A 22,557-nucleotide genomic window follows, 5' to 3' on the forward strand; every position below is an offset into this window, starting at 1 on the left:
CCCTGTTTTGTGAAATGACTGTCCTTTCTCCATTGTCTTGGAAGGTCATTTGACCTTATATATGGTTTTATTTCTTTTCCATTAGTTTATAGGTCTATGGTTATGCTAGCACAAGATACTGTCTTGATTGCTTTAAATTTGTAATATGTTTATATATTGGAGAGCATTGGATCTCTAATTTTGTTTTTCTTTTTCAAGATTGCTTTAGCAATGCAGGGTCCTAAACATTCTATACAAATTTTAATATTGTTTTCTTCTGATGTAATAAGCTTAGAACAATTTCACATAAAATTATACATTTTTATGTGTAGCACTGATTATTTTCTTGAAATTCTGGTCACCTTAACAAAGGAAACTGGTTATTTTATGTATCAATTCAACTTCCCTTACGCACATAACAGCATTTATTTTTCACGTCTCATTTCAAAAAGATCTCCACCACTCATCATTCATACTATCTCAGGCCTATTATAGCAACTTACTGAATCATCCATTTTTAGCCATGGAATTCCCCTGAAGTGACTTACACCCTAGAATCACTGTCCCATTTTGTTTTCTATTTTTATTTTTATTCTGGTTAGCCAACTGTTTTTTGTTCTTTGGGCTGGCCTTGAGCACTATCTTCTATGCCTTTGACCAATCACTAACCTTGTACTAACTAAACAACCACCAACCTGTCAAAACTTCTTTCATGGGGTTTATGCTTCTTTAAATAACCCTGACCCCAGGAAACCAGGTACTCCCTCACTGAAAGTGTTACAAAGTAGGCCCCACCAAACATAGTGACTGAGAGAGTCACTGTTCTATGCAGTGTAATATCCAAATGTATAGTCTGCTGAACAGAGTAAACCTTGGCTCCTTCCTCAGGACTAAATGTATGCTACATCTGTCTGCAGTAGGATCAAAAGGCAGACTGAATCATTCATCTGCTATGTTCAGTAGTAAATGACTTGCAATTGCCTAAGAGTATGAAATCAGTAAAGATGATGCCTAAATCTTATCAAAAGATTTAGGTGATTCAATTATGTAGCTAATGAGACCAACCCATGAGTAGTAAAAATGGCATTTAGTCCATTTCATCTACAAATTTAACTGTGCTGATTGTTCCATTATGTTCAAGTAGTTAATAAAATAGATCCACAATTTGAATGTGATAATGTGTTTACAAATGTAAGCAAATTGTGATAATGTCTACTGTTGGATGATAACATCACTAACTGACGGTGTAGTGATTAATAATAAAAAGGTTCTGAACAGAAAAACTGCACCAGGTTTTAGGTACATAAATGTATTTTAAAGTACCTTTGAGCAACAAATTAATAATGCTTCTAAGATAAAGATTCAGTGACTTGACTATGAAACTGTACTAGCAATCCATGAGAACATGTTGTGGTGAGCAGTTGTAAAGAAACTAGCATTCATTGAAAAAATACAGTGGGGGTAGTTGATTTACATATATGATCTCACTTAATTATCACAATAAGCTCATAACATAGAATTGTTATCTCATTTCATATATGAAGCTCTTGAACCTCAAAGAGGTTAAGTTACATTTGTAAGGTCACATGGCTTGTAGAAAGAAAGGACAAATTTAAAATTTAGGTTTGTATGGACACAAAATTAATTCTTTTTCTACTCTACCAAAAGGTATATGAGAAACATGAGAGCTTTGATGAAAAAATACACTAGAATACCCACACAGCCAAAAGATGACAGAGGTATTTAGTATATGGAGGTCAAAAATAAAGCTGATATTACAAATTTTGAGCATATGTTGCTTGAAGCTATATGTGAAAGATTTAGAACATATTTCTATTATAAATGCATGCAAATATGCAACTTAATGGCAGTATGAATATACATGAATATATCCATACCTAAACAACTTCATATTTTAAAATATTATACATTTTTGCTTAATATAGCTTTATAAGGACAGGGTCCATGCTTGCTACAGTGGTTTACATAGAAATGTATGCAAGACACCCCCCCACACACACTCCATGATCATGTTTCCCAAGGACCAAGGAAAAAAAAGAAGCAATTATAGTCTATGTGCGCCATCTCAGCTCTGCACAGATCTTGCACTCTACACACGTGTTCATTCAGCAAAACTTGGTTTATTACCTGTTATGTGCAATGAATTGTGCAAGGTTCAATAGGAGACATATAAAGAAAAACTAAAACAAAAGTTCCCTAAACACGGCCTCTTTTAGTTACATGATCTGACACACTAATCTGCCTAAAAATTTCCTAGTTGTCTTAGGCTCATCAAATTCATCATAGGTAACTTGTCGTAAAGCTTGTGGGCTCTTTGCCCCCTTCGTTCTGCTACAGTATAGCAACCTAAATTCAACTCGTTTATAATTATTATTGCTGTGACAAGAACATTTTAAAATCTCTCAGTGCATAACCAGTGGTAGCAGTTTTACTTGTTACCATTAAGCAGCAGTTAAGAAATCATATTAGGTATTCTGGCAATCTGTTTTAATACTAATTAGCTAATAAAGTAATTAGCAACGTAAGAAATATATTACTACTATGCTGTATTATAATTTAGCTAAAATTGCATATGCAGATGCATAATGTTGAATTTCTAAAAATTCCATTTAGAAAATTGAGCAGTGTATTTAAATAATTCTCACTGACAGGCAACCAGCTGTGATGGAGGAAGCTGTATTTAAATAGTCAAAATTGAAGGTGCCAGCAGATTTCAAACAGAACACGTGAAAGCAAACTTTTTATAAACTTTGTTTTCCTTGTTGGCATGGATTATCACAACACACCAAAACTGAGGTTTTAGGTCTATTTTAACCAGTTATGTATATTTAAAAGTTATGAAGCACAGTCTCTTCTAAGTGCACAACTGTATGACTATAATCACTAAAAGTATCTATACACCTGTACACCTATACCAGACACTATGAGCATGAGTGGTCATGACATTACTGTACATTGGCATTAACTTTAAACATAGCTTTATCTAATATATGGGCATAATTATTCAAAGAAAGCATGCTTTTACATCTGATTATCTGTGTGCATAAACTATTTGTATACTACATATATGTATATACATAAATACAGGGTGTACATAAATATGTACATAACATATACATATGTGTATATGTGTGTGTGTGTATACACGTGTGTGTCTGTGTGTATGGCCAAATTTTATTTTGTACTATATGGAATTATAAATTAGATTTTTAAATGTGTTTTGGTGTTTTAGTCAGCTTTTTGCTGCTGTAATTTAAGGACCCTGCCAGAACAACTGTAGAAGAGGAAAAGTTTATTTGAATGCTTAAGTTTCAGAGGTCTTAGTCCATAGAATACTAGCTCCATTCCTCAGGGTTCATGGTGAAATAGTGTGGCACAGGGAAGCAGCTGACAGATCAGGAAGGGGGGAGAGAGAGAGAGAGAGAGAGAGAGAGAGAGAGAGAGAGAGACAGACAGACAGACACACTTCATTCTCCAGATACAAAATAAATACCCCATAGCTATGCCTCCAATGAACTACCTCCTACAGCCACAGCCCACCTCCCTCCACTTACCATCCATCTAATCCCATCAGGGATTAATTCACTGATTAGGTTAAAGCTATAATCTGATCATTTATGGCCCAAACTTTCATGCATTGTCTCACACGTGACCTTTTGAGGGATATCTCACATCCAAACCATAACATATAGCATTGTTAATACTTCTTTCCCATTTAAAGTGCAAACATCCTAATATTCAGGCACTCAGATAATAAATGATGCAAGAAATCTAGAAGACTCTTTCAATAACTAGTGGCAGATCACAGTGTGTTTTTAGTAGCAGTGAAACTACACAGTATGACACTGTAATGGTGGGTACATATCTTTATATGTTTGTCCAAACTCATAGAACATACAACATAAAAAAATGAACCCTAATGTAAACTATGAACTTTGGGTGATAATGATGTGTCAATGTATGTTCATCAGTCATAGCAGGGATAACACTCTGGTGGGAGATGTTGATAATTGCAGAAGCTATGCTTGTTTGGGGGAAGATGATATATGGATAATATCTGTATCTTCCATACTCAGTTTTGCTGTGAACCTAAAACTACTCAAAAAAAAGTCCATGAATAAAAGAAAGAAAAAACACAGTAATAAGTCATAACACTAGACAAATAATAATTTTGTTAAATCTATTGCATTAGTAATTATGCATTATAATTTTTTTCTTTTTTTCCATGGATTATGATGAAGCAAACCTCTTCTATACACTAATAGATATTAAATTGAAAGAAGTATAGTTACCATTTTCCTTTTAAAAGGGTGTATTCATCATTTAAAATTATTAGGACTCTAATTTTGCATAGTCTTATATAATATGAATCACATAGATTGCTTCTTGGAACTTAGCAACCTATATCCTACAATTAAAAAGGGAATTAAAAATAAAAAGGAATGCAAAGCATAAAACCAAGACATGTACAGAGGGAAAAGAACACAAAGAGAATGCTATCCAACTACCTCTTAGCACAGTACATGATTAGGTAGGCTACAAAATGTGGATGGGAGGAAGTTTTACAACCATATGGGCTGGAATGGGTAAAAGGTTGGCCATTCTCTAAGCAACCTGGGAAAACTACAGAAGCTGTGGGACTTCAGAGGTGTGGTGGGATAGCCAAAAGCATCTAGTATATAAGAACTTGCTGAATGAAGTTGTAACTTTAAAATACATAAATTAAAAGATAAATGCAAATGAATATATAATAATAAGTCATGACCTTAACTTTGCTATCCTACTATTGAAAACATTTAGGTTTCCTTTTGAAAGGAAAATAGTAATTATGCTTTATTAAGTTAGTTATTGTACCAGGGATTGAACTCAGAGTTGCCTAATCATTGAGCCACATCGCCAGCCCTTTTTTAAAAAATATTTTTTTTAGTCATAGATGGACACAATACCTGTATTTAATTTGTTGATTTTTATGTGGTGCTGAGGATCAAACCCAATGCACTCTACCACTGAGCCACAAACCCAGTCCCTCAGCCCCATTTTTATATTTTATTTAGAGACAGGATCTCAGTGAATTGCTTATGGCCTTGCTAAGTTACCAAGGCTGATTTTGAACTTACAATCCTCCTACCTCAGCCTCCCCAGCTGCTAGAATCACAGGCATATACTACCACACCCAGCAGAACTATGCTTCTTTCAATGTAATATCTTCTATTGATAGATAGAAGAGGTTTGCTTCATCATGTGTTAATGTTTTTGACTACATTAGTAATTATGTATTACAATTTTTTTCCATGGATTATTTTCAAAACAGTTTTAAGTTCTGGCCTTTATGACTCTTATAAGCTTGAAATAGATGTTACCACAAAAGCACTGAGATGAAACAAAAACTAAACCAAAAATATATTAAAAGAAATGCTGAAACATAAAGATTGCCAAAACCACTATCTATGACATGTTTAATTGCATACAAGATTGTATAATGTTGGCTGATTAAAAATTATTTAAAGAAAAGATGATTAAAGCACATTGAATTCACCATCAGAAACCTACAGTAATTTGCAAGGATTTACAATGGAACTTATTTTGAGGGGCAGCATAAATCATTTAAAATATGGATACAGTTACTCTTATTATCATTATTCACTGATAAATTTTCAGAAGTTATCCAAAACAATAGTTGAACCTGCTTTGTGAGGTTTCTTAATTTACTGTGGGGCATAAGAAACTGCAATTATTTACTAATTAGTAAGGGCAACAAGAGAAAAAAATCATGGAGGGTCAACAGCCACTAGCAAACAAAGAGAAAAGAGCCATTGGTTTATAGGCATGAGCCCTTTAGGTGTAAAAGTCTAAAGCAGCTTGAACTTGTTTCCCTTATGTTCAGCTGTTTTACTACACCTTTAAGTATGTAACCTGTGACAGATTTTCTATAGAAAAGTCCCAAAATATCTATCAACTATTCACCCAAAATGAGCCTTTCAAGCTAGTAACTACTAAGTCAGAACCACATATTGTCTTATCTTTAACAGTTTAATCCAATGTTATATAATTCCACTCCATTCTGATTCACACTAATCACTTAGATTGTGCTTGATACTGGGCTATATAACCTGTACACTACTGGATGGGCAAAGGGAGAGGTAAATACTAAGATAAGACAATAGTACCATGAGAAGTCTGTAATTTAATAAGAAAGGATTATTTAAAGAAAGGATGATTAAAGTACACTGAATTTGCCATGAGAAACCTATGGTAATTTGCATGGAATTACAAAGGGATGGACTGAAAAAAATGCTTGACTCTAAAAACTGATTATGTGCTTACAGTGTTTTAAGGAAGCACATTTGGTTGAAAATTTCTACTAAAGGCTTTGTTAAGAATGTGGCATTTTCAATTCAGTTTGAAGCATTAATCCCAGGACATTCACAGTCAAACCAAACAATAGATGCTCATACCTATAGGTCCAGTAAAATAGACCTATGCTCAAGCTATATTTTTCATATATCCATGTATTTCTTTAGAAATTTCTAATTAAATGCTGGATTTCCTCTGCAGCATTCCCCAAAATCAATTTCTCAGCCAAATGGTTCCTGTAAGAAACAGGCAGCATCTATTCTGCTGAAGTAACCCAACCCAGGTTTGGACAATTCTAATCATAAAACATTACCTTAACATAAGTTTACATATTTCTTTCTCTGTCATGCATCTACTGTACATACTTCTAACCTCTGGGAACATATAGAATATTAATCTCTTTTCAATAAATTGTCTCTCTAAATGACTGAAGAGAGTCAAACTTCCCTGGTTACAGGTGAAATGCCATCAATCCCTTCAACAGTTTCTCTCCTGAAATGCTTTCTAAAACCAAAGGTTCACCCTGGATGCTATCTACCAAAGTATGGCACTTGGAATGTAATACATTACTCCAGTTATGCTGTGACCAAGAGAAGACAAAACAAAGTGATCTTGTATTACATGCACTGCATTGTCATTAATAATGCCTATTTGCTTTTGTGTCAGCCATGTACACTACTGACTCAAAAAAAAAAAAGAAAGAAAAAACACTTAACAGTGCCTGACACAAGACACTTTCAAGGATTATTAAAATTTGAGAGACAAATAGAGATCATGCCCATTAGGATAAAAGTTGGCGAAAGAATCACAATTTATCTGAATTTAGAAACAACATTAAATATGCCTAGTGAATACTTTTTAGAAAATCCATTCAGAGCAGAGGCCAGAAAGAGGAAGAGGAAGACTTCTTGGATCTGGGCACTTCCTAGAACAGAATAAAGTTATGAATGTAGGAAGGATCTACTTGCTTTAGGCAAGGAGATCATAAAAGTATACTTAATTTGGGAAAGACAGAAGGACTCAGAGAGATTATGAAAGTGATCCTGGAGGAGGCTGAAATTTTTACAAACTCAAAATTATAACTGAACTTCCCAAGCATAATACTGGTAGAGGACTGAATATACTTTGCATAAGAGTCTAAGCACTTAAACTTACTATCCAATACCATATGAGCATGCATTACGATTTTTATTAAATAATTCTGATATAAAATTTCCTCTCTTCATATCAGAATGGGACAGCAATATTTTTTTAGGAAACAAAGATATTATCTTGTTCAGTCAAGAAAGTAAGGAATTATAGACAATGGAGAATGAATATAATAACTTTTAAAGACTTTTGAACTGTGTATCAGTGACATCAAATGATTTAATAGAACTCTAATCTCCATGAGGTCAGGGGATATTTAGTTCCACTGCTGAAACCCTAGTTACCACAGATCTTAGGGAAAAGTAAATCTTCAAAATGGATTTGTTGCACAAATAACAGAAACATATCTGTTCATTTCAGTGTTTTTCCTCATAGTTATTAAGAGGATGATACTTAATTACAAAAGGTAGGTATGAGGACAATAAAAAGAAAAACTGTTAACTCCATTCTACCACTAATCTTCCAGTAAAGAGGACCCTCAGGGGCTAAGATGATGGCACAAATGATAAAGATGAGAGAAATATGAGGTAATGTGTAAAGCCAGTGTACAGGGAAAATGAGGAAGGTTCAGACTACTTGCCTGGGCCAAAGACACTGAACTTGTAGAAGGACAATATAGTTCCCTTAAATATATTCATAATTGAATTGAGTCCTGGTTTAGAGCAAAGGAAACCTTGAAGGGGTAGAGAAAGAAGGCAGTTATAAGTATTTTTTACAGCATCATAAAAGAAAAAGTCCTCTGGCAGCAATGCCTATTTCCTCTTTTAATTTCTGTGTGTGTATGCACACAAGTAAATAAATAACATATACTATTATATATATATATATATCATATATATATTATATATATCATATATATATACACACACATATATGGCTATATATATATATATACCATTATAGAAATATATGTGTGTGTATGCATATACATACACATGCACAGTTTTTCTCCTCTCTCCTCTTTTGCTCTTGTTATTGTATATAAGGCTTTTTACTGAAAGTTAACTTTATAATTCAGTCTTTAATTCAAGGAATCTTTATGAGACACTAAAGGAGTATTTATTATCAGCTAAAGATGGACATCATGATTGTCAGCACTTTAGTGGGGCACAAAGGAAAAGCGTATTACTTCAGAGAAAGGCTAGAAAGCACATTGTTTTGTTGTTATAATGAAATATATGAATACTGGTGGATACCGATATGAAGTATCCAAAGAGCACTCCCTGCTGGTTATTAAACTGCTGTCTCTCAGCTCCAGATAAATGTTTCTATACACACTTTTGTGATGCTGGCCCTGGGACTGCACACCACACTCCTTTGCTAGCTGGCTCCCTGTTAGATTTAGCCAATGGGGGTGCTAGAGGGAGGCTGCAAGTTTGCAAGAGAAACAAAGGACCTGATTTTCCTGATGACTTGCTGATTCTGTTGGCTGTGACCTAAACCCTGCCCTTTACCCTAGCAGGAGTTGGTTCCAGTCTCCAGTTTCTTTCCCAAGACCATTTTTTTTCTGTTATTCTCTGATGATTATATAATAATTGCCCACCTTTTAGAGTCACAGAAAACAAATTTAGCATATCAGACAGAATCAAGAGATCTAGTTTTTCAAATAGTTTTTGTTTACTTTAGTTTTCTCTAATCCCTAAATTATCAACCAATGTAACCTTAATTGAATTTTCTTTAGTTTCTTACAACCAGTGTTATTACAATGTGTTTTTAATAGTCTACAAGAATGTTGTGAGCATTAATAAGCTCTTAAATACAGAAAAAGTATAATTTTGAGCTAAGATTCAATATGGCCAAAAAAATAATTTTCCATATTAAGCCTTTTGGAAAATATACAGGCACCAATCCAGATGAGTGACTAATAAACTGAAAATCAGTCAAATAATAGTACAGCAGAGCAGCAACAGCAGGGGAATATGTTTTTTCTTCCCAAATAATTTATTTAAAGAAAAAAATTAAACTTCAAGTTGATTGAATAGCAGCAGGGGATTTCAGAGTAAGATGCCAAACACCAAATGTTTTGGCATGGCTACATTTTTGGTTTTCCTTTTATCTTTTCTTTCCTTTTTGGAAGGGGGTGTGAGAAGGGGTGAGTTAGGAGTTTATTTATGCAGAAAGTCAACGAAACTAAGAAAAGTAATGGCAAATCTTGACTATCAAAGTTCTAACAGAAATCCTGCTCAAACTGATATACACCACTCAGCCAAGACTTGTTTATTGGTGGTCAGCTAAAGAAATGCACAAGCCAAATATCTGTTAAGAAAAAAGTGTAAAGTCTCTTTATATCCATAAACAATAATTAGAAGGTATCACTATCAGGCAGAGGTAGGAGTCCCAAGGCTAAATGGCTGGAAGAAGTAAGTCTCCTGTTTTGACCTAGTAAAGCAGACATAAATATAAAGGAATCTACTTTCAGCATTGGTAAAATAATTTCAGTTAAGATTCCTCTTTTTACTTAAATATTTCTCAAAAGACCCATTTAAATATTATGGCAATTTTATGTATATTGATTTAAAATTAAGTAATAATGTAAAAGCAGATCTGATTATACTTAGGATACACATGTCAGTTGCTCTTATTTCCTGAGATGAAGTTGAGGGTTTCAGTTATTGTTTCTTGATCACTTGTATATACAAAGTAGAGAAGACAATTTCATTTGGCTCTCAGTTCCACTTGGGAAACCATGTCCATAACACCTATATAATGTTCACACTCATGAAAATAACATGAGCTTCTCTTCTTTCTTATATCATCCTTTGTAAAATTTTCATAATTTGGACATCAAATTTGAGAAGATCTTTTTTGTATTGGTATTTTCTTTCATTTTGTTTCTTTTGCTTATGTGAGTTATTTTAATATTTGGCCTTTCCAAATGATTTAATTTCTTATTTTATATAACATTTCCTGTTAATGTCCTTTCCAAATATGCCTGGCACACAGTAAATTTTGACTCTGTATTCTGGAGGAATATCAAAGTTTTGGACTGTGTCATCTCCAGAAGGACATACAAGTTGGTGACCTTACCATTTGATGGAAGGCAATGTTCTGATTTTCCTAATTTCCTTGAATATGTGCCATGGAAGCCTAACATTATTGCCTTCAACTATGGTATTTCACAATATTTAATAACAGTGAAAAATTTGGTAAATTTAGAGATGATTATACAGTAGTTCAAGGGCATTTTCATTTAATACATTATAAAATATTACTTATCATGACATAGTCCCATGTGATTATCACTAAAATAAGAGATCTTGAAGGACAGGGACATTCCCTTTCACCTTGGTATCCAAACCCTGATGTGCAAGAGACATTCAATAAAGATTTAATGAACTGAACTTAATGGTTTAACAAATTATTTGTAGTTAGGTTGCCTTAACTAAATTGAAGTTCTTGGAGTCTTAAAGGAAAGGCAATTTCCTGTTCCTAGGATAGAGTAGGAAAGGCCAGCTTTGACTCTTTGAATGTGCAGGTAACAAATGAACCACCAAAACAAGAATGGGAAGAGTGAGTGGTACTGATTTGTTTAAATTCTGGATAGTTTACTTTTGGTATATGACATGATGTGGCTTCCTAGGAACTCAGAGGATTAAACTTACTCTCTTCCCAGAAAAATCTCTGAGTACAAATATGTTTTAATACAGAAGTTGCAGTCATTGGTAAAGGGGGAAATATGCTTGGTTCACAAAAAGTTAATTATTTGAAGTAGGCAATATTTTGAATGATGACAAAAACCTACTTAAGAGTTATATGTAATTTATAAATTGTATGCATGAGTACAATAAAATGTCATTTGTTTCTCCTTTATCCATTCATCCCCTCTACACTAGTCTATTCTTGCCATAAGTCCTAATAAATGAAGAAAGAAGAATCACTAATGAATTGGAGATAACTTATCTGAAAATATTTAATAATGAGCTAAAAAAAGGCACCCAAACAAATTTACCTTTTGTTCTAAAATCTGTTTAACCACCAGGTTTTGTAAGTTCTTTGCTTCTATGGAAATAATATATGAAATTATATCCAGATAGATTCCACTATATTTACCAAATTCGACTTATTTTGTAGGATGCCACCCCATTTCAAAATTTATTTTTTTACAAAATCTAATAAACTTTGACACTTTAATTAAAGAGAAACACTTGTCGGTATGTTCAATATCAAATTTAAATATCAGTGATAACATAGACTTCTGAACTATCATATAGGTGTTTCTGTTTGCAAGACACAACTAAGCAGCATAATCTGGCCATTCCCCAAATATTAAACTAGAGAATGGTGTTTCCTACACTTAAATCTAGAATCCCTCCTTAAGTCTCCAAGGAGGGATATGAATGAAAAATCAGATTCACATAACCTTGGCCCTCACACAGGATGCCCTGCTAAATGTCACATAAGACAGATTCTCAAGGAGAAAATCAGAATGACAATCAATAATATTCTTCTTCTTTCAAGGCTCAGGAAACTCACATATCTTCAAACACAGGCAAAGAAGTGAAAGGAGTCATCATTATATGGTCTATTTGTAACATTTCCTCATTCCCCTGAGTGCTTGGATCCTATTATTTTGGCATTCTGGATATTCTTCTATCCATAAAGATAATAAAAATAAAATTTTATAAAATAGTTTTGGCTATAAATGAAAGTAAAATGCCCCACAACTTTAATTCTGAGGAATAAAAAAAAAAACATTGACTAAGAGGTCATCCCTTGAACATTTTTTACCTTAGAATATTTTTACTATAGGAAGTTACAAATAGCACCAAGATAATATAGGTTAGAGTTCAACATTTCCAACAATGAATATTCTAAGAAAAGTCAATTAACAGAAGATATAGGAGGCACTATATCTGTCTGAATAGTTATTGAATGACTGAGATTGAATTAATTTGCATATAATTTATCTCACTAATGTGCTCTTAGGTATAATTGCATCACATCTTGTCAGGTATGACTTTCTTTTGTCTGAAGTAACTCATGCCACTCTTATGACACAATCATTTTAGAAAAATACTAGTTCTTTAAGTCATTAACTTCTAAAAATATACATTTTTATAAATAAAGTAATAAAATTGATGCTCCAAAGTCACTTGAATATTTTGGGGACATTACAAAAATAAAGACAAACATTCTTCGGAGTTTTTTCCACTTTTCGTTATTTCTGTTTCCATAAAAATATACTGAGTGACAAGATTCAGAATAAATGCCCCCCCGGGGCCATTATGAGTAACTTTGCTGAAATAATGGTAATGCCCACTTCTTTCAGAAACCCAAGTGGTAACTTTTGTTGAAATTAATTCTTGAAAAACTCATAACAGATGAAATGAGAATAGAAAAGTAAATAGAGGATACCAGGAAGAGTAAGAACACACAAGTTCATTTTAAAATAATAGTTTTAGATTTTGAAATGACTTAAAATATGCAAGAATAAACCTCACAATTAGTCCCACCATCCTCTCTTCTAAAAACCACCTTACACAGACTCAAGTGGGAAAGGAATATATAGTCAGCATTCTTAGCTTTTTGCATATGCAGAGGTTGCTTCTGCTTAAGCTAAGAAGGAAATAATGTTACTTTGCAAGAAAGGTACAGTGCTAGGTATTTGACAAACATTTTATTGGCTAGTCTTTGTACAATTCAGGGAGATTGAATTCGTTCTTCCCACTTCACAGAGGAGATAATAAGAGCTCAGAGAAGTTAACTGCCCTAAACCATAGAACAATTGAGTTGTGAAGCAAGAATTTAACTACAAGTGCATTTATAGTAAAATTTAATACTCTTTAAACTCTGATAGATTTAATTTTATGTTGATTTCACTTTGTAAAACAGCAAAGATTACAAAAATTCTGTAATTTTCTGGGAGATTTCACCCCAATGAGGCCCCATCATGGATTCATCTGATGAATATTTCAATTTCTACTGAGTGGTTAAAACTGAAAAGCATTAAGGCCCCTTTACACCCCAAATTTCAGATTAACAAGAACACTGTACACATAAAAGATAGCAGAGAGGCTGGGGTTGTGGCTCAGTGGTAGAACTCTTGCCTTGCATGTATGAACCACTGCGTTTGATCCTCAGCACCACACAAAAATAAATAAATAAATAAATAAATAAAGGTCTTGATCCATCTACAACTAAAAAATATATTTAAAAAACTAAAAGCAGAAATTCTATGTGATGATAAGTTCTCCTATATCATGATCCACTATCATGGGACCTAAGGACAGTTCTCATGACGACCTTATGTGGGTAGACATTACTCAATTTGAGTCAGAGCAGAGAATTAGAAGTTCCAATTTTGAACTGAAAAAGAAGATAGTCAATCACAAATACATGACACTAGCTTACACAGATGTGCTGCTTTTCTCTGACTCACTCTTTGAGGCTTGGAAAGGGATAAATTTTATTTTTGATATAGTAATTGGGATTCAGTCACACCATAACTCTTGTCTTTATATTATGTCTCTTCTGCCTTGTTTTATGCCCCTGATTTTGACCCAAGTTTTGTGTTGTCCAAAAGGAGTCTCTAAAATAAAAGAGGAAGGGCTGATAACAATATCAATTTTGAAAGAAAGGTTCAAGTTTATATTTCTAAGGAAAATAATACTCTACATAAGCATGGGGGGAAAAGACCCTCAATAATTTTGCACACAAAAAAATGTTTTTCTAGTTAAGGATAGCACTTTGGTTCCCCAGACAAAATTGAACATGGTAAAAATGAAAGGGCTCTCATCAAATTTCTGTCTCTCTGACAAAGCTTTGGTTGATTGTTATGGAACATACACAGACCATGAGAATAATTCTCAAGGTAGATTTTTTAGCTATTAACTTCCTATGTTTTATTTTATGATCGTTATTATCTTCAAGTTGTCTGAGGGCAGTTGAGCTTGTTTCTTGGCCCCAATCTTTCACAGTGAGTAAGATGTGATTTCTCCAAATAGAGGACACAAGAAAGAAAATAAAACAGAGATGCTATTATGTGAGAATATGTGGCTTAGGATAAATGACATTAAAGACAGTATAGGTGGTACTAGTGGCCCAAATGAACAAGTACTACCGATAAGCCAAAATTACCATGATCCTTCAACACAACACACACTATTATTCTTCTTCTAGAAATAATAACTTGTGAATGAAATATCAAGTGAAACATCAGCCACTGACTGGAGTGGACAGACTTTGTTAACAACTGACACTTTAGCTTCTGAAAAGGACAACAGGTTACTAGCTGCACCATAATGAAGTCTGTGGGGAAAGGAAGAACAAGGTAGTTGATATAATTAAATGATCAACTAACACATCATATTTTCCAACTCACTTGGTATCCTATTGGATAACATTTTTTTTTGCCTTAACTCTGGTATAAGTCTGAGGAAGAACATTACTCCTTTATATTCTTCCATTTGGCAGTAGCAAAATTGTCCCTTGTTAGGGACAATTGAGACATCATCAAAGATTCCCGAATCAAAACCAGTTGATTTAAGATGCTCTGTCATGTATAGTTGAGAACTGTTTTTTCACGTCTTGTATTAGTTTATTTCTTATGCTAAGTATTGATACTTTAATATGAGCAAACTTTTATGTCCCAAGTATTTACATTTGTAAAATCCTTTGTGCTTTCAAATCTATTCTGCTTTCAAAGTCAAAAGTGTCTTGATTCCCCACTGGAAAAGAATTGTGGAGAAGCAGAAAGACCTGAAAGATCTGACTATCACTTATTCAGGATGTAAGCTCAGACAAATTATTCAGCCCCCCTGAACATCTTTTTAAAGAAGAATAATGATTTTTTCCCTTGCTTATAGGACTAAATAAAATAATATTTGTAGATAACATGACTGAGCAGCAGCATTCAATAGGTAGTAGCTACCATTATATGGGTTAAAATATGACCTGAAAGCTCTCTTTCAGCTCCTACATTCTACAAAATTTGCAAAATAAATAAATAAATACAATAGCCCAAATAAATAAATACAATAGCCCAAATTTCTCACAATGTAATAATAAAAAATGAGTTCTACTGACAAATCAGTTTGTTAAATGTTATGTATCATATCATTTTCCCTTGGTAGATAAAAATTCACTTTAATATAATTAAATGTTTAGAAAGTTAAGAAATATGGCTAGCTGTTTGGAACCAAGGATCTTTTAAATTTATTTGATCATGGAAATGGCTATTCCCAGATGTATTAACAACCTAAGAACTTTTTTTGTATTCCAAAAAATACAAAATGCCAAGTTCATGATTATTAAAATGCCAGAAGATAAATGAATCTTCAATATTAAATTGAGTGATCTATGACACCTAGATACAAAAGTTAAGGCTAAATAGTAGTAAGACAAGGTAAAATAAATAAGGGATACTAAGAAAGGTAAAGACCACTGATTAGGGCCAAGACTCATTGGCATGATAATCATTTTGTGTTCATAGTGTTTTAATGACTTAAACTGCCTTTAGAATTGTTGAAATTCCTGGTGCAATTGTTTATTTTCCCTGAAGGAAGGAGGCACAATATATCAGAATAGCCCTATGGTTCCAGGTATATTCCTGCAAAGCCAAGATTAAGCTCAATAGAACATCTGGAGAAACTCAAAGAGGTTATTACAAATTTGATCAGTTTTACATTCATACGTTTGAGGAACATCAACTTTGTTTTTGGTTCAATATCATCATATATATTGCTAGAGTTTTCTTAACACTTTTGTTTTTTTATGTATTTACTTCCTTTTTAAAGCTAGCAATTTCCCTTAGTTCACTATTGTTCTATGTGGATGTCACATATAGATCTAGGTGGTGGAAAAAAGACTGTAGGACTCAAGGATTGAATTTTTAAGTTACTTTAAAAGTAAAAGAAGCATAAAACATGGAAGTTTTTTCTTGTATTTTACATTGTGTCCACTTAATTTTTTAAACATCCATTTTAATGAGTTGAATATTAATCATTGATAAATTCTTTGCATTATTATTAATGGCAATTTATCAGTGTTCTAGCTACACTCGCTTTCATACCCATATGAAAAAATACCATTACACAGTTATTAAAGTTAAATATATCCAAGTCTCAGAACAGTTTTTAAAGTTGAATAAAGATAGGCATTTAAATCATCTGATATTTACTGTCCAAATCTGGCCTTTTCAGCTATCATGGTACTTTGTGCATTATATTTTCAGGTAATTTTTTTGCTCATTCTATTGAATCTTGTTAACATTTATAGTAAAGGACAAACAATTCACCTATCCTGATAAAATATATTGTAGCTTCCTGAATCCTTTGCATTTAGAATAAATGCCAACTTGTTTTGGTATCCATTACCACTTCCAAATTTCATTATGCAATATAATGCAAATGTGAGTTCTTAATTAGAAGGATCTGTTTTGTTCAAATGTACAACAGTAATGGGATTTTTCAACACACTGCAGCTGTTACCTATGGAGGAAACATTTCACCTCACTAAGAGGAGCTGCACAAGTATATATGTTGTTATGGACTAATCCTTTAGTGTTTCAATAAGCAATACTATTTCATAATGGGTTTCACATTGAATACAGCACATTTTACCATTGCTTCCCACTCTACCATTGCTTCTGTCTCTAGGTTGTTTTCAAAAGAGAAGATGAAATTTTTCAAGGCAATGGGACAGGGGGTGAAGAAAGGGTTCTTTATAAAGGATGCACTATTTGCTAAGGTCATAAAGAAATATGCCTATATATGCATATCTACCTAAATATTGTATGTGCATCTCTGTATACATGCTGTTCCCAACCAACATTTGCATAAATATAACTGGAAGGCAGTTTCATGAAATGATGAAAATGGCAAAAATGATAAAGTATATATGAACAGATATTACAGACAATATAGAAGATAGGACATTATTGACAAAAATATAATAAACCCTTTGCCCATCAGATATTTTTGCCTAGATTTGGACCTTTAAACATCAATGGTAAATGTTTAACTGTAGGAGTTCAGGCAGACAGCCAAATTCTGGTTTCAAAGCTATTGCTAGTTTTAGCTTAAAGAGTTTTTCATTTTTAAACAAAAAAAGAAAGAAAGAAAGAAAACATCTCTGGATATTGGCAATACTCAATGGAATCTGAATAAGTGAAGTGGGCAGAACATGGGTCCTGAAGAAATCAGCTGGCTGTAGTATTTGAAATGTGGCAAACGGGATACTTCCTGGTTATGACTTCGCCCCATTTACCTAAAGCCAGTTTATTCTCAAAGATACAAAGTAAAGAAAGAGTTGTTCTTCTTAGCCAAGCACCCTATAAAAACAGCATGGTTGGAGGTAGGGAACAAAAGGTAAGCCAGGTATTTGAAAAGGCATGCATGACAGCAAAAGTCCTCTGACCCCTTCCCTGGGTTTATTTGTTTTCTTAAGTTTATTAACTAAATTACCAATCTTCATTAAACTGGTTTGAACATCGGCCCTCCCTGGGGTTATTCCTACCTTTTCATGGCAGCACTAACAAATGGGTATAAGGGGCCTAGAAAATCCATAGGCTGGATCTGCAACCTCTGGATATTTCAGACTCAGCTACTAAAGCTCCTTTGATATAGACAATAAGGGGCTTACTGAAGTGACTTTTCTTAGTTCATTTCCTCACCTCTGTCTCCCCAATGAATCCCGTGAGGGCCCTTCCCCTTCCCTCTCCAAGGTCCCTCCAGCTCAGTCCCACAGCTTCAAAACTGATCTCCCCCACCCCCTTCCCTAAAGTCTCCTATCTACCCCCCAGCCCCCCACCCCCATCTAAATCCCCTCCTGGTCACCACCAAAGCCCGGAGAAGTGGAACGCACACAATGCCTCCCTTATAGGGCTTGAGCTGGGAACTGGGCATGCTCAGTAGCCAGAGCAGATTTTTTTTTTTCTTTTGGTCGCAAGTGCGGCATCTCTCCCACTCCCACACCCCTTTTCCCCCTACCCCTTTCCCCACCCCCAGTTCCCTAATCATCCTGCTTAACCCGTTTTATGCCAAATGCCCAGTGCTCTCAGAATTCTAAAATGCGGAGGATTAACCCATCTGCCTCTAACTCTACTAAATAGTCTCACTTTGAGCTAAAGCCTCACACTTTTACCTTAAAGCCCCCGGCCCCTTACACGCAGACAGGTAGGGGGAGTGCGAATACTACTGGATCCCAGAAAACTGGTCCCAAGAAGGCTCCATCCAGGATCGCCGGCTACCAAGAAGTATTCTCGGAGCTCTCAGATCTGCAGGGTGACTATTAGCCAAAGGTACCTTACCGGAGATACAAAACCCAAGTGAGATTGTCGTATTTGAATGTCATTGTTGTTGACTCACCCCCCTCCATCCTGGAATTATTCAATTCCGCGTAGACTCGACGACCCTATCTCCCTTGGCTCCCCTCCCCCCAGCTCTCCAATGTTTCTTTGGCTTTTCCTGGGTTCTTGATTGCTCTCTCAAAGGAACGCTCCGTGTGTGTGTGTGTGTGTGTGTGTGTGTGTGTGTGTGTGTTCCTTCTTAGGAGACTGGGGAAGAGAAAAGACTGTAGTGTGCGTGTGTGGTGGCGGGGGTGGATGGAGGCTAGTGCGCCCGCGTTAGGAAACTGGGGTCTCTATTCTTGAGGATAGGGGTCGCTCCTCCCTAGGGGTGTTTTAGGCAAAAGAGGGGGCGGATGCCAGAAGGAAAGCGCGCAAGCTTTCTTGGTGTGTGGGTAGAAGAGGAATCAAGAGGGGGTGTTGGGGTAGGGGACTGGCGGATCCCGAATGTTGGGGGGGGGTCGAAGTGGTTGAGCGTTGGGAGGGAGGGCTGCGTGAGTGCCCGGGGGCGGGGGCGGGGGCGGGGGCGGGGATTCAGCGCTTGTATGTAAAGGTGCAGCCCGTGTGCGAGGGTCTGGGTGCGCGCGCGGTGTCTGGCCGGGTGCGCGCGCGCGCCGCTGCCCGCTTGCTCGCCTGCTAGAGCTGCTCGGTGGGTTTGACCCGCGAGCGGGCGCAGAAAAGCTGGATCCCAGATCACGTAGAGACAATCGCGGAAACTGCTGCTCCAGTCCTGGCGCGAAGGGCTCCGCATTAGGCGCTGGGCTCCAGAGGTGGGTGAATTTCCATTGAGGACTGCACGAGCTGCAGCGACACGGGCGTTCTCTTCCCAGCACGGATTGTCATTGTGTGTCCGTGTGTGTGTGTGTGTGTGTGTGTGTGCGCGCGCGCGCATGTGTATGTGTGTGCGCGCGCCCGCGTGAAGGGAGGCAGGTAGCTTATTATTTTTAGTTTGAGTCCTGTTGGTTTGGGGCCGGTTGCGTGGCCGAAGTGGATGTGTTAGCTATCCCACACACACCTCCCACTTGCTTGCCCACAGCACTGTCGCTTGTCCCAGAGGACCGAAGGAATCCGGGTGCCCTTAGCATCCCTGCCCCCTGGGCGGCGGGGGTGGCAGGGAAAGTGTCCTGGTCTTTGGCATCTGGCAGCTCGGGCTGGTGGGGCCGCTGCGCTGTGCTGGGCTTTGTTTTCTGCACCCTACTCTCAGGCACTCTGCGCGGACGTAGATGTGGGGCTCCAGGCAGTGGCCCAAGGGCTGGTCTGAGATTGCTGGGACTCGCCAAGACGGGAATTCGAAAGGAGGAGTCGGTGGGTAACTCTAAAAGCCCTGCAAAGCCGGGTCCAGCGCTCGCAGCGCGACTTTGCAAGGCGCTTAAATGTTGAGCTGATTTCTGGCTTGGTGAGCAGTTTTGTGAAGCTGGCCATGGGAGGGGGGTGGCGGGCAAGGGGAGCCTGAGCCTTCTCCCGCGGCCACGTAGCGACTGGGTCACTCTGCCTGTGGCAAACGGATCGGTGACATCCCAGTGCCATCGCCCTCGCGACTGGGGCTAGTTATCTTCTTTTCTTCCTAACGCACTGCACCCCAAGGTCTAGAAAGGCCAAAGGAAACTCCAGCAGCTACCCCTTGTGGGACGAGAGCGCGCTGGGAAATGTGTGCGCAGCCGGGCTGAAGGCCCCCGCGACATCTCGCACAGTACCCCGCCTCCGCCACCCTGCCCGCGAGGCTGCTGCTTGGACTAGGAACCAGGGAGGGGGCTGCGCGCCGGCTCCGGGCACCGGGTTGCGGCAAAACATTGCGGTACGCGCCAGCGCCAGTGGCCCCTCCAACCGCGTCGCCGGCCCGAAGTAGCGCACAGGGGACGCTAGCGACTGAGTCTCTACGTGGACTCCCTACACCGCTACCCTTGCCCGAGGGGGACCCGCAGGTTTCCCATGTCAGCTCCGGGGGAGCCACCTCGATCCACCGACGCTGCTGCCTGTGCTGTGTCCCCGGTAGGCAAGCTCCCACCTCCTGGGCGCTGAGCGCCAGGCGGGGATCTGTTGGTGTATGCCAAAATTGTGGTAGGGCTAGGTTTTGTGCAGTCTGGCCGGCAGCGGAATCTGAGCGTCCTGCTGGGCACAGAAAGACGGAAAGACAAGGAGACAGACTGCTCTTGGCAGCCTGAGAGATGGCTCTTGGTACCCAACTCGTACTTTGTTTCTTTTTTGCCCTTCCCCCCCCCCACAATTTCAGTGCATGCTTTAGCGGTGCCATGTCAATGTGCGTATTTTTTTCGTTTACATTCAGTATCCCTTTTTATCCTCTTTCTAGCTCCCTTCTCTGAGCTCTTCCCCCCCCCCCCATTTTCCATTTCTCAATGTCTCTTGCCCTTTCAGTGCCTCTATCCCTCTCTCCTTGGCGGACAGACTCTCGCTCTTCCTTGCCTGCTCCTCCAGCTGCTTTCGGCTTCCTCTGTTTCACAAGAGCTGTATTAGGCAACTTCCTTGCTTGTCCTTGTGCCTTTTTTCCCCTTTGCTGCTTAAAGTAGAAATTATTAGGAAGAGGGGAGCTCCTTATGCATTTTCAGATCTGTTGATGCTGCTGGTTCTTGTTTTTATACGGAATTTGGGTTCGATTTTTGTTGTTGTTGTTGGTGGTGGTGGTGGTTTTTATTTGTTTTATTTTCTAGTTTGGTTGCTTTTTGGTTTTCCCATTTTGGGGGTGGGGGTGGTGATGGTTAGTAACAAGAAATGACTCAACTGAACCAAAATAGCTGTTGAAAATCACATCAAGGTAAAAAAGATCAAGTGAAATTTTGATTTTACAATTAAAGTTTGCTTGGGTGATGTCATACTTAAGAATTGTGAGTTCTTTTTGAAATATCAATCTTACCTTCATAGTTAATAGGGGAAATGCACGGCACCTTTATATGGCAGCTAAGTAGCATCTCAGCAGTGTTGGCTATATTTGATACCAAACTATTTAAAATGCAAATTTTCCTGAGTGGTGGTTTAATGGATTGTCTACCTTGAGATATATTCCATTTTACCACTAGCTGATTCCTCGTGAGCAAAATAAACAAAGGAGTTTCTGTGTGACACTTTATTTTTTGCATCATTCCCTCATTGTGTGTTTCTGGGTATTTTATTTATTTAATTAATATTTGGTGGTAACCATATTGAAATTGCAGCTAGCTCTCCATTCACGATGGAAAAGAAAAGATTCACATACCTAAAATTGCATCAATAGAATGCACACTGTTTGTGTTCCTTTTCATATTTATTGTGAAGCAGAAATACTGTGTGTATGAATGTGTGTGTGTGTGTGTGTGTGTGTATGTTATTTAAGAAGTGGGCTACAACTGGTTAATTTGCTAAACATTGAACTCTACCAAGAAGTTATAATTTGTTTACAGACAGGGACATGGGGAGATAATATTGTGATTGTGTTTGGGAACTGATGCCTTTAGGAAGAAAATGTGTTGTATGTGGTTCTGCAGATTAAGCTACTCAAATTGTAGTGTGTGAACTCCTCTTCCTCAGCAGGGGCATTCTATGGTCAATGTGAAGGATATAAGCATTAGACACAAACTTCAGTTGGACCTGGGTTCAATGTGGCAAATAAAGGAACAGAAGAGGGCCTGACAGGCAGGAGAGCCAGTTCTAGGTGTGAAAGGCTGCCTGGAGACACAGCTAAGCAATGCTACAGCAAGCAGGTTCTTCTCCTGTTTTCAGGGATGCAAAGACAATAGGCTTTCTTTTAACCCCCTATTTGGAAGATGACTGGCAGGCAA

The sequence above is a fragment of the Urocitellus parryii genome, chromosome X (assembly GCF_045843805.1).
Source record: "Urocitellus parryii isolate mUroPar1 chromosome X, mUroPar1.hap1, whole genome shotgun sequence".
Lineage (NCBI taxonomy): Eukaryota > Metazoa > Chordata > Mammalia > Rodentia > Sciuridae > Urocitellus > Urocitellus parryii.